Genomic DNA, 11995 nt, shown 5'->3' with positions numbered 1-11995 from the left:
TAAAACCTTATGGCGAGTGATTTTCTTGCATTCTTTCTCCCTCTTCTCTTTTTTCTTCTTCATCTTCTTTTGAAAATCTTAGATTTTCATCTCTCTCTCTCTCTCTCGCTCGCTCACTCGCTCGTTCTCTCTCGCAATGGATAGAAAGTTCACGATGGCAGAGTGGGTTTAGTAACACAGTGCTAAACAAATCTTAAATGTTCGACAATACAATGTTTAACGAATCCTAAATGTTCAGAAACACCGTGATGAACAAATCCTTTTAGTTCGATAAAACAGTGTTGAATGGATTGATCTCTCTTCTCTGATTTAGATCTGCAATAGGGGATGAGGGTGCTTGTCGGTAGAGGTGATGGCTGATTGCGACGGAGGGAGCGGTATTTGTGATGGTGAGGAGTGGTTAGAGATGGTAGAGGTTGTAGTGATGAGGGGTGGTTAAAGATGGCGATGGTTATAGTAGTGAGAGGTGGTCGGAGATGGTGGTATTGCCGGAGGTGATTAAGGCTAGGCTAGAGTTTGGAAAATTAGGTTTAGAAGATTAGGAATAAGGGTAAAAGTGAAATTTTAGATTGGAACAAAATTGGAATTAAAAACAAAATGAATGAGGTTGGGATTCTAAGAAAAAAAGTAGGGATTAATAGCAATGCTCTTATTATATTAATGAAAGTCTTTTTAACACATTAATGACTATCTATTAAGCGATACATGTAATTATATTTATTGGTTTCCAAGCACAATATGAAATTGCATACGTGAATTCTAAAAAATCATAGCAGAAAATTTATGGCCGGAACATGCTAACTATCTTTATTAGGTAGTTATGAAACAATATTCCCAATTTAAGGGAATAGCTTTCCTCTAGTCTAATTGCGAATTGAATGGTACTGTTGGGTCTGTGAGGATTCACCGTGAGTCTCGTTTTGATAACTCGAACCGTTGAATATGTAGAACTCGTCGAGTATTATATGTATGTAAAGCAGTATATTGATCGGATATCGATAGCTATTGATCAAATCAGTTTTGTATGAAAATAAATGGATGGTAAGAAATAAACGGCTTACAAAAATATGATTTGATCACATAGCTATAGATATCCGATCAACGTGATTTTTTACAGGCATATAGTACTCGATGAGTTCTATATATTGAACGGTTTAAATTATCGAAACGGGACACGTGGTAGATCCCATTGGAACAACAATACCCTCCAGTGAGGAGGGAAGCCATTCGCATAATTGTAATTAGGGCATGCTGTGTTTTCTCATGTCACGTAATATAATATTCTAAAAATATTTAATGTTTTTTCTATTTAGACACAGAAATATTGAATACTTTAATAAGTTTTTGTGGGTCCTTATCACAACTTGGCAATCAAGGTATTTGGCCTAATGGTTGTGTAACACTTTTTGTGGTATGAGGTTTTGAGTTCAACTTCTATGGAAAAGAATGTGATATCCTTAGTAGTGCGGTAGTTTATTTCTCCTTCATTATGGAGGTTGATTGTATGTAGTTGTAGGGTTTGGGTTTGGTGGGTTTTAGTTATTGGTTTTTAGACATTTTAATTATTGTGAACTAGTACTCTATTCGATTATATAAGTATTTCTTAAGATTATAATTACTGTCTTATCTACTAATAAAAAAAAAAATCACCACTTGGTATGGAGTGTATGTAAGAGTTGGTTTCTTAACATAGATTTGTTCTTTGAAGAATTGTTCATGTGTATGACTTCTTTCGACTGTGGAATTAGTCTTTTGTAATTGAATAGGGCGGTTCGTAAATTAGTTTGAGTTTGGTTTGGTAAAAGTTCATTTAAACTCGATTCGTTAAATTTTTATTGAGTTTGAACTTGAATTCGAGTTAGAATAAACAAGTTCAAATATATTAAAACTCAGCTTGTTAGCTCAACTTATTTAACATTTATTTAAATAATAAAATAAATATATTATTTATATATTAAATAATATAAAATATATGTATAAAAAATAGGATAAATATGTTATTTATATATTTAAATAATATAAATAATAGCTAAATTTATTTACAGTAAATAATAACTATAATGCATTTATATAATAGTGGTGATAGATATTATTATTTTGGTAAGATATAAACTTTTCTTTTAGTATGTTTATATATATTGCATAATCAAAGTTTCAATTGTAATTTTAGTCTTATACATAAGTATAAATTTATAATTTATTTAGCTCATTAAAGCTTGTGAACACGCTCAAACTCGAGTCAAGCTCAAACTCAGTTTGTTAAATTTTTATTGAGTTTGAGCTCGAGTAATTGGGTTTACATGGACTGATCAAAATAGCTATACATTTAAAGCAATTCAACCCAAACCCACTCATTTAATAAAGGGAAACTTACTGATAAGTCCCATGTACCAAGTTTAAGATCCAGCTAATCCCAAAACAAAACACTTGCACCAATTAGTACAATACATTTTTAATTGTTACCAAAAAATCCTTTTTTTTTTTTTAATTTACAGACACTGTTCACATCTTACTACCATCGGACTTCCGTCAAACGGTTGCCGGAGACTCGTCGGAATGTTCAACATCGCCGGGAAGTTGCCGGAGTCAAATTAATCAAACTGAAAAATATGTTATGAAACTGTAAAATTTTACAGTTTTATACCATGATTCATTCCAGTACCAAAAAAATTTGAAACTGCAAAATTTTACAGTTTTTACCGCCTGTAACTAAAACTCGAAAACTACTTGTTCGGAATCTGTTATTCTCTCCTTCTTCCTCTGTTATTAGTTTTTTTTTTTTTTTTTGATTTGTATAAATTCGGTAGATTTGTGTATTTTGATTTTTTAATTTAGATTTAGGTTTTGATTTTGATTTTTTCGAAGAGCAGGGTTGCGATTTGGATGAAGACTTCTACAAAAGGATTGCATTATTCAGTGAATGACTTCATATATAATCTAGATCAAGTGAGATATTGCGCCAGTGGTAAGTAATTTCAGAAATAGAGAGAGCATGAGTGGAAAGAACATGATTTGGTAACGGTAGATCTTGACTTGGAACTTGGATGCTGCCAGCTTTATTTTTGCTTTTGTTGTTATCCTCACGCTTGGGTAAAGCTGGACTGCTCTGCTGCTGCTACTGAAAACAGAGGCAGAGGAGAAGGAAGAAAAACGAGAGAAGAAAACGTAAAGAGGGAAGCACAAAGCAGAAAAATAGAGGAAAAGGACTTTTGAGTGTACTCAAAAAGTTATGGGATTAAATGGTGTCCACATGTTCCACATGGGACCTGTGGGTAATTTCCCCTTTAATAAATGGACTTAAACGTGTTAGGTTAAATTGGATACACGTTGAACAAATAAACCCAACCAAGCCATTTACTTTCTTCTCTCTCTCTCTCTCTTTGAAAAATAATTTTTTTTTGTTTTTTTAAAAATACATATTTTTTTATTTTTTATTTTCTTTTAAAATTTTAATTATTTTATTTTTTAAAAAATATATATTTTATTTATTATTATTTATTTTTTTTGAATTTTCCCCTTTTTTTTATTTTTTCCGATTTCTTTTATTTTTTATAATTTTTTACAAAAAATATTTTTTATTTTTTAATTTTTCTAAATTTTCAATTTTTCTTAAAAAAATTATTTAAAATTTTTTAGAATTAGTGATAGAATTTGGACAGACTTAAATGAGTAACCAATCCATGTAAACCCAATTATAATTGGGTTGACAATAAGCAATCCATTTAAACTTATTTATTAATTTAAGTGGGTTAATATGAATTTTAAATAGGTATAATTGGTCGGGTTCATCGGTGTGCATCTAAATTATCTGGATTTCAATTCTCTTGTTGGATCAAACTTTGTTTATTTATTTTGGGTCTTATTTTATTTTTTCAATTAAAATCTATGTTGTTTTTTTTAAACTTTGGAGGTTGTTAACAAATAAAAATAAATAAACATTAATTGAAAAAAGTAGAAGGGGAATTTACTGGAAAATCTTGCTCTAGACACTCATATCAATTAGTCTAACCTTTTTTCTTATATTCTTTTTAATCCGATGAATTGAGACTTTTATTCCACCAGGTCCTATTTTTTATTTTATAATCATTTTTTTTTTACTGTTTTACCCTTCTAGTTGGTTATCATATATCTGTTAGAATATATCCACATATATTGCGTGTATTTTGCATGTTCTATTTGGCATATTCGTGATTTCTGTTTGGGATTCCAGATTTCTTGCGAGTTGCGATTTGTGTTGTGATTTTTCTAGATTTCACACTGGTTTTTGATCATTCAAGCTATCTTCTGGAAGAAGATATTAATCACAATAGAAGTGAAAAATTATGCAAGGTTAGCCCATTTTCTTACTTTATCTCTTATTTCAAACTTTGTACTCAAAGAACCAGTATTTATAGCCCATTTGCAAAAATTATAGAAAAATGAAGAAAATTCTCCTTCACCTAATTTTTATATCAAAATCTTCCTTTAAGTGCTATCTTTTTTTTTTTTTTTTTTTTTTTTTTTTTTAAATTGGAAAAGAGTGATCGATTTGGGAGAAAACCCAATTTTTGCAACAGTTGACGAATTTGGACAGCGCTGAAGTATTTCCGAAATAATTAAAAATCTAAGAAAGTTATGAAACTTTTGAAAATTAGATGAAAATATCTAAAAACCATAGGAAGGCTAAGTTTAGGAAAAATCTGAAATGTCTCTTTTAATTTCAATCTTTAAAGTGCACAAAAGCTAGAAATTTACTTTTGTTGATGAACTTATGTTCTTAATTTCATGTATATGCTTATTATCACTTGTTCATGTCTTGGTATAATATTTGCATGTGTTATAGTCATGTTTCTTACCATAGTCCTTTGATAATGTTGATACATATGTAGATATTATTGTCTTGATAAGTTGTTCTAACTTTATCTCAAAATATCTAATTCAAGGGGAAACAAAAAGGGGTGGTATTGAGTTTTCGATCATTTGAATAATGATGAGATGATAATGTGTTAAGTACGGATTGACGGGAAGTGTTCCCTAATTGAAAGTAAAGCCTTGCGCAAGTGGTGTTTCGGAACCCTTGAACAGATCGGTTGTATTCGACCAGGTGCTTAGTGAAAGGGGGGAATGAGCAAGACCCTTATTTTACCATCTCTTTTGAGGTCCTCAGTTAGCGCTAAGCGATATGTAACCATTGGTAGGCATCAAGAGTAAGTTCTATAAAGCAGCAAAAGAGGGACATACTGAATAATTTGAGTCTGCTTCTTGTGGTTGCTATCTAAGGTGGTTAGATTTAGAAGGGAGGCTATATTGATTCCTCTGACCTTCTTGGGATCTTACTTGGTTATTGACCAGATGACTCTTTAGTGATATTACCCTGACTCTTAGAGTAAAATTTGGGGTGTCACAACTTAGTATTAGAGTCTAGGTTCAACCCTCAACTCGCGTAACCCGATTTGTGACTTTAATTACCTTTTCCCTATATACCAGTGTATTATTATAACACTATTATTTAATATTAACTTAAAGTGACTAATAACATATTTTCTTTATTTAACATAGGATGGCCGATGAACCATCAAACATCTGGTACAACAACCACTAGGGTTATTACCACTTTTGAGAAAAACAACACATTGAATTACTTGACCCACAAGTTTATGACCTATGGTGTAAGAGAGCGGAGAAAGAAAAATTGATCGATGAGGTAAGAAAATTGGAGGGATTACATCCCTATCTCACCCCAGAACAAAAGAGAGCTGTAATCTGACGCCAACTTACGAGTCAGTATTGGGCTTTTAAGCATGCACTCGAGCTTGAGAAGGACGAACCAAAAATTTCTAGAAGCAATGTTTGAGGCACTTCAGAATGGGCTTGGGTTTTTGCACATTCCACAAGCTGGGAGCTGGAGCTTTTATCCTAAATTAATACTCAAACTAGGGTCCCACCCGATTGAACCAGCTGTGATACCCTCTAAACATGCTCCCGAAGTATCAAGAGCAATAGAAGCGTCGGGATCACCATTCCTCACACTAGGGCAAGCAATTGGCTCATTCTAGGATAATAACCTAGAAGAAGACTTTGATCAATTCAGTAGCAACCAAGCTTAGAATTGTAATCCGTAACCCCTAGTTATTTATGTGTTGTAAATATATATGTGTAGTACGTCATAATGTAACTCTAAGAATAGTAGAGGGAAGTGTGATAACCACACTTGTGCTAACAAGATGTAACCTTTTGTAATGACGCCTACTATTATAAAGTTGTATTATATGATTTCTTGTATTCCTTGTTTATTGTATGCTTATTATTTCAAACACCCTAGGAAAGTTGAACTTTAATTAGTTTAATTGGTCTTAAGTAATCACCACCGTAAGTAGAACGTAACTTATGCCTCACCAAATTATAAACAGAATGGTGGATACTTACGCCAACGGCTACCCAGAAATGAGCAATAACAATTGGGGCCTCGAACAACAATGCATAAGTACTGTACCTAGAAACCATTGTGCAAAAGATGGACCAATGCCTACAAGAGCTGAAATCCTTAATCATGTTAGAAACCAGATTTTGGAATATTTGGGACAGATAAGAGGGAATAAGCAGAATAATAGAACCCATCTTTTCTTCAAATTTAGAAAGCAGAGGCCACTAAAATGCACTACAGTACCAAATTTGAGGGTAGCGGAGAATTGGCTCTGCCAGATTGAGAAGATGTTGGATACAATGGGAATCACCAAGCATGCTGACTGAATTACTCTAGCTGTATGCAAATTAGACGATGAAGCCGATCACTGGTGGGCATTGGTAAAAGATACCTGCGACACTACCACCATAACCTGGGGACAATTCAAGGAGCTATTCCTAAGGAAATATTTTCCCTACACCATCAGGCATGGGCAAGTTTTGGAGCTCTAATGACTAAAGCAAAGCAGCATGACCGTGTCGCAATACGCTGCAAAGTTTAAAGAGGTAGCTTGTTACACCACTCGGTATGTAGAGAATGATGAAGAGAAGGCAACAAAATTTGAATAGGGTTTGGATCTCACAATTAGAGGGAAAGTCTTACCACAGCGTCTCCGATCATACACTGAAGTAGTAGACTTTAGATTCTGAGAAGGAAGTGGTGGGTGCAAGAAGAATTTGGAACAAACAGAAAGAAGGTTAATCATCTGGTGGACCATAGCAGAGCCATAGGGGAAGCGCAACCCTAAAACCTTACGCCAGGCCACAATCACAACAGCAGCAACAACAATAACTACAACAACCACAACAACAAAGTCAGAAGGGAAGTTTCCAACAAAGGCTAACAAGGCAGATCTAATGCTTTCATTACCAGTAGTTAGGACATAAGAAGAGTGAATGCCCCCAACTTCCTTTGTTGGGATATCAAGGAGTAGGATCTGGAGCAAATGCCTACGCTGTTGGAGGGCAAAAGCTGTGGATAAACAAGATGGGGCCAACTGGGCAACCGTACCAGAAGAATGGAGGTAACCTGAATGCTAGAACTGGCAATAACCAGAAGGCAACTGGCAGGGTTTTTCCATTACAGAATGAATGGGAGGAGGATACGTTTGTGATAAAAGGTAACTTGGTACTTTATAAATCTTGGGTCCTTGTTTTGTTTGACACTGGAGTAATGCATTCTTTTATATCTTCAGCTTGTGAATCCTTGAAACTTGAATGTAAACTCTCAGGGTGTGTTTGTTTGGACAGACTAGATAAGGGAAATTTTAATTTATCAGACTATTAGTCTTGGAACTATTTGGTTTGATTAAATTTGTATCGTATGTTTGTTTAGTCATGGGATTAGATGTCTGGATTGGACTATTTTTAGTTATCTAATGTTTGTTTGAAATATTATGGAGAAAGATAAATGCTCAAATGACTATTTTATTATTTTTAATTATTTACTAAGTAATTGCAATATTAAACATAGCTTTAGTATTTTAATTATTTTTAACTAGATTAAATAAAAATTTGTTTTATTTTATTTTTTGCACAATATTTTAATTATTTTAATTAAATTAAATTTATAATTTATATTTTTTATTTAATATATAATTTTAAATTAACGATAATAAAAAATAAATTTATTTAATATATAAATTAAATTTTCAACAACACTAAAAAAATTTAATTTATAAGGCCATAATTTATAATTTATTATTTTTAAATAAATTTAATTTATAATTTATATTTTTTATTTAATATATAACTTTAAATTAACAACACTAAAAAAAATTTAATTTAATATGTAAATTTAATTTTTTAACAACACTAAAAAAATTTAATTTATAAGGCCATAATTTATAATTTATTATTTTTAAATAAATTTAATTTATAATTTATATTTTTTATTTAATATATAACTTTAAATTAACAACACTAAAAAAAAATTTAATTTAATATGTAAATTTAATTTTTTAACAACACTAAAAAAATTTAATTTATAAGGCCATAATTTATAATTTATAATTAAAATTTTTTATTTAATATATAATTTTAAATTAACAACACTAAAAAAATAATTTATAAATGTCCAAAAGACTATTTTATCATTTTCTAATTGTTTGCTAAGTAATAACATGGAGGGTAAAATGGACATTTTACAAAATAATCCCATGGGATACCGATCCCATGGTTTCTATCCCACCTCCCCCATGGGATAGGATAGTCTCATATTTGTGAGACTAATAGTCCGGAGCAAAAAAAATGAAACAAACAATGGACTATTAGTCCGGTGGGACTAATAGTCCAATCCCACTCCCTAATCCTTCAAAACAAACACACCCTTAGAGTATTGCCTTAAATGTAATGTCGCCAATGGAGCGAAGTGTTTTAGCAGGAATGATATGTAGAAATTGTGAACTAGGAATCTCAGACTTACGCCTCACCTGTGACCTACGAGTCAGGGAACTGTCTAATTTTTACATTATTCGGGGTATTGATTGGTTATTCGCCCACAAAGCAATTATTGACTTCCATCAAAAGAAAACAGTGGCTTATGCACCCGATGGAACACGTTTCCACTTTAAGGGGGATAGGCAAGATTCCCTAACCATAACAAAACGTAAGACATGATGGCACGATCAACTTGCGGGATGCATGGCAAGCTTGGTTCTAAATGAAAAAGAACGGGTTGAGTTGGAACTCCCTCGAGTAGTCCATAAGTACACAGATGTCTTTCCTAAGGAATTACCAGGATTATCACCAACCCGGGAAGTGGACTTTAGTATTGAGCTACAAGCCAGGACTGCTTCAATATCAATGGCCCTTTATCATATGACACCTATGGAACTACGGGAGTTAAAGACACAACTACAAGAATTACTCAAAAAAGAATTTATCAGGCCAAGTACCTTGCCATGGGGAGCACCCCGTTCTATTTGCTAAGAAGCATGAAGGGACGTTAAGGTTATGCATCGACTGCCATCAACTTAATCGAGTCACGATCAAGAACTGGTATCTGCTTCCAAGAATTGATGACCTTTTTGATCAACTTAGAGGTTGAAAGTTTTATTCAAAGATTGATCTCAGGTCAGGCTACCATCAACTACGAGTCAAGGATCAGGATATACCGAAGACTGCGTTTTGGACTAGGTACGGTCAATATAAGTTTGTAGTAATGCCCTTCAGACTAACCAACGCACCAGTAGTATTGAAGAGCCTAATGAACAAGATCTTTATACTATATCTCGACTAGTTTGTAGTGGTGTTCATTGACAATATTCTAATATATTCAAGGTTTGAGGAGGAGCATGACCAACATTTGAGGATTGTTATTCAAGTCCTTAGAGATAACCAGTTGTACACCAAAGCAAGTAAATGTGAGTTCTGGTTAAAAGAAGTAAAATTTTTAGGACATGTAGTATCTGAAAAGCAGATTGTCGTAGATTCAACCAAGGTAGAAGCATTCTTGGATTGGAAGCAACCAAAAACTATGTCGAAAATCCATAGTTTCTTAGGATTGGTTGGGAACTACCGGAGGTTCATTCAATATTTCTCTAAAATAGCTAAGCCAATGACGCATTTGATGCAGAAAGGAGTAACGAATGGAATGAAGCTTGTGAAAAGTCTTTCCAAGAGTTGAAGACGAGATTACACCAATATTAATCATTCTAGAACGAGATATAGGGTAAACTGTGTATTGTGACGCATCAAAGGAAGGGTTAGGTTGCGTGCTTATGCAGAACAGAAAGATAATAGCCTATGGTTCCAAGTAGTTGAAGCCGAATGAGTGAAATTATCCAACGCATGACTTGGAATTGGCGGCCATGGTTTTACCTCTAAAACAATGGCGTACTTGTATGGAGAACAGTTTGAGATTTTCATAGATCATAAGAGTTTAAAGTATTTGTTTTCACAGAATGACCTAAACTTAAGGCAAAGACAGTGGATGAAGTATCTTGAAGACTATCAGTTTACTCTCTCGTGTCATCCCAATAAGGCCAACGTAGTTGCAGACGAGTAAAATTGCAAGAGTAGGGGCATGATAGCTAGACTGGTAGTGAAAGAATGAGATATGATTAAAACTCTCAATGAATTTGGAGTTCAAGTGAAGGTTCAATAAGGGAAGGCATACTTTGGTGCACAAAATGTGATGCCTAAGTTAATAAATGAAGTCATGGAATCTCAAGACCACGATTAAAAAGTAGTTTTCATCAAGACACTCTTGGAATTAGGGGAACCAGTGCCCAACTGGTCAATTCACTCAGATGGAAGATTGGGATACCAAGGTAGGCTATTTATGTCGAGTAGTGAGTCACTTGGAGAAAGAATACTCAAGGAATTTCATCGCTCGGCATTTGTGGTACATATCAAAGGGACTAAAATGTACCACGATTTGAAGCGACAGTACTGTTGGAGAGGTATGAAGAAAGATGTGGCTAGGTTTGCCTTGCATGCCAACTGGTGAAAACATAACATTAGAAACCAAGAGGAATGTTGCAGCCTCTACCAATAGTTGAATAGAAGTGGGAACATGTGACTATGGATTTTGTGACTGGGTTACCCAAAACCCTAAGGGGCCGTGTTGCTATCTGCGTTATAGTGGACCGTCTGACGAAAATAGGGCATTTTCTACCCTAAAAGATAAGTGACACATTGGAGTCCTTGTGCAACCTTTATATCCAAGAGATCGTTTGATTACACAGAATCCCGGTAACCATTGTGTCAAACTACGACCCACGTTTTATCTCCCAATTCAGAAAGTCTACAAGAGGCCTTGGGCACTGAGTTGTGTTTTAGTACGGCCTTTCATCCACAGATAGATGGCCAATCTAAGTGCACCTTCCATTAATTGAATTCTCGTACAACAATAGTTTCCAAGCCAGTATTGAGATGGAACCTTTTGAAGCATTGTATGGGAAACCTTGCTGATCACCGATCTGGTGGATTGAAGTAGGTGAAGCAAGTCCAGTAGGACCCGAACTTGTTCTAGAAACTACCGAGAAAGTGAAATTTATCCGACAATGATTGAAGGCATCTCAAGACCACCAAAAGAGGAATGTGGATAGAAGAAGAAGGCCTCTAATTTTTGAAATAGGTGACCACGTGTTTTTGAAAGTTCAACCTTGACGTGGAATCATACGTTTTAGGAAGAAAGGGAAGCTCTCGTCTCGATATATCAGACCATTCGAAGTACTATAACGAATTGGAGAAGTTGCATATAGACTGGCTTTACCTCCGTAGTTAGCTAGAATACATGTCATCTTTTGCGTATCTATGCTGCAGAAGTACTTCACGGATCCATCGCACGTCATCAATTTGGAGGAAATTAGCCTTGATAAAGATGTTACTTTTGAAGAAGGCCATGTAGCAATTCAAATTAGACGAGAGAAGAACCTTAGAGGCAAGGCAATCCATTTAATAAAGATACTTTGGCGTCATCAAGGCATTGAAGAATCCACTTGGGAGCGAGAGGACTTGATAAGGGAAAACTACCCGTAGTTGTTTGAAAATAATGTATAGTTAAATTTCAGGGACGAAATTTGTTTAAAGGGGATAGGTTGTGAGG

The sequence above is a fragment of the Camellia sinensis genome, chromosome 3, assembly GCF_055761805.1.
Source record: "Camellia sinensis isolate YWXY chromosome 3, ASM5576180v1, whole genome shotgun sequence".
Taxonomy (NCBI): Eukaryota; Viridiplantae; Streptophyta; class Magnoliopsida; order Ericales; family Theaceae; genus Camellia; species Camellia sinensis.
Note: the sequence above shows the minus strand (reverse complement) of the source record.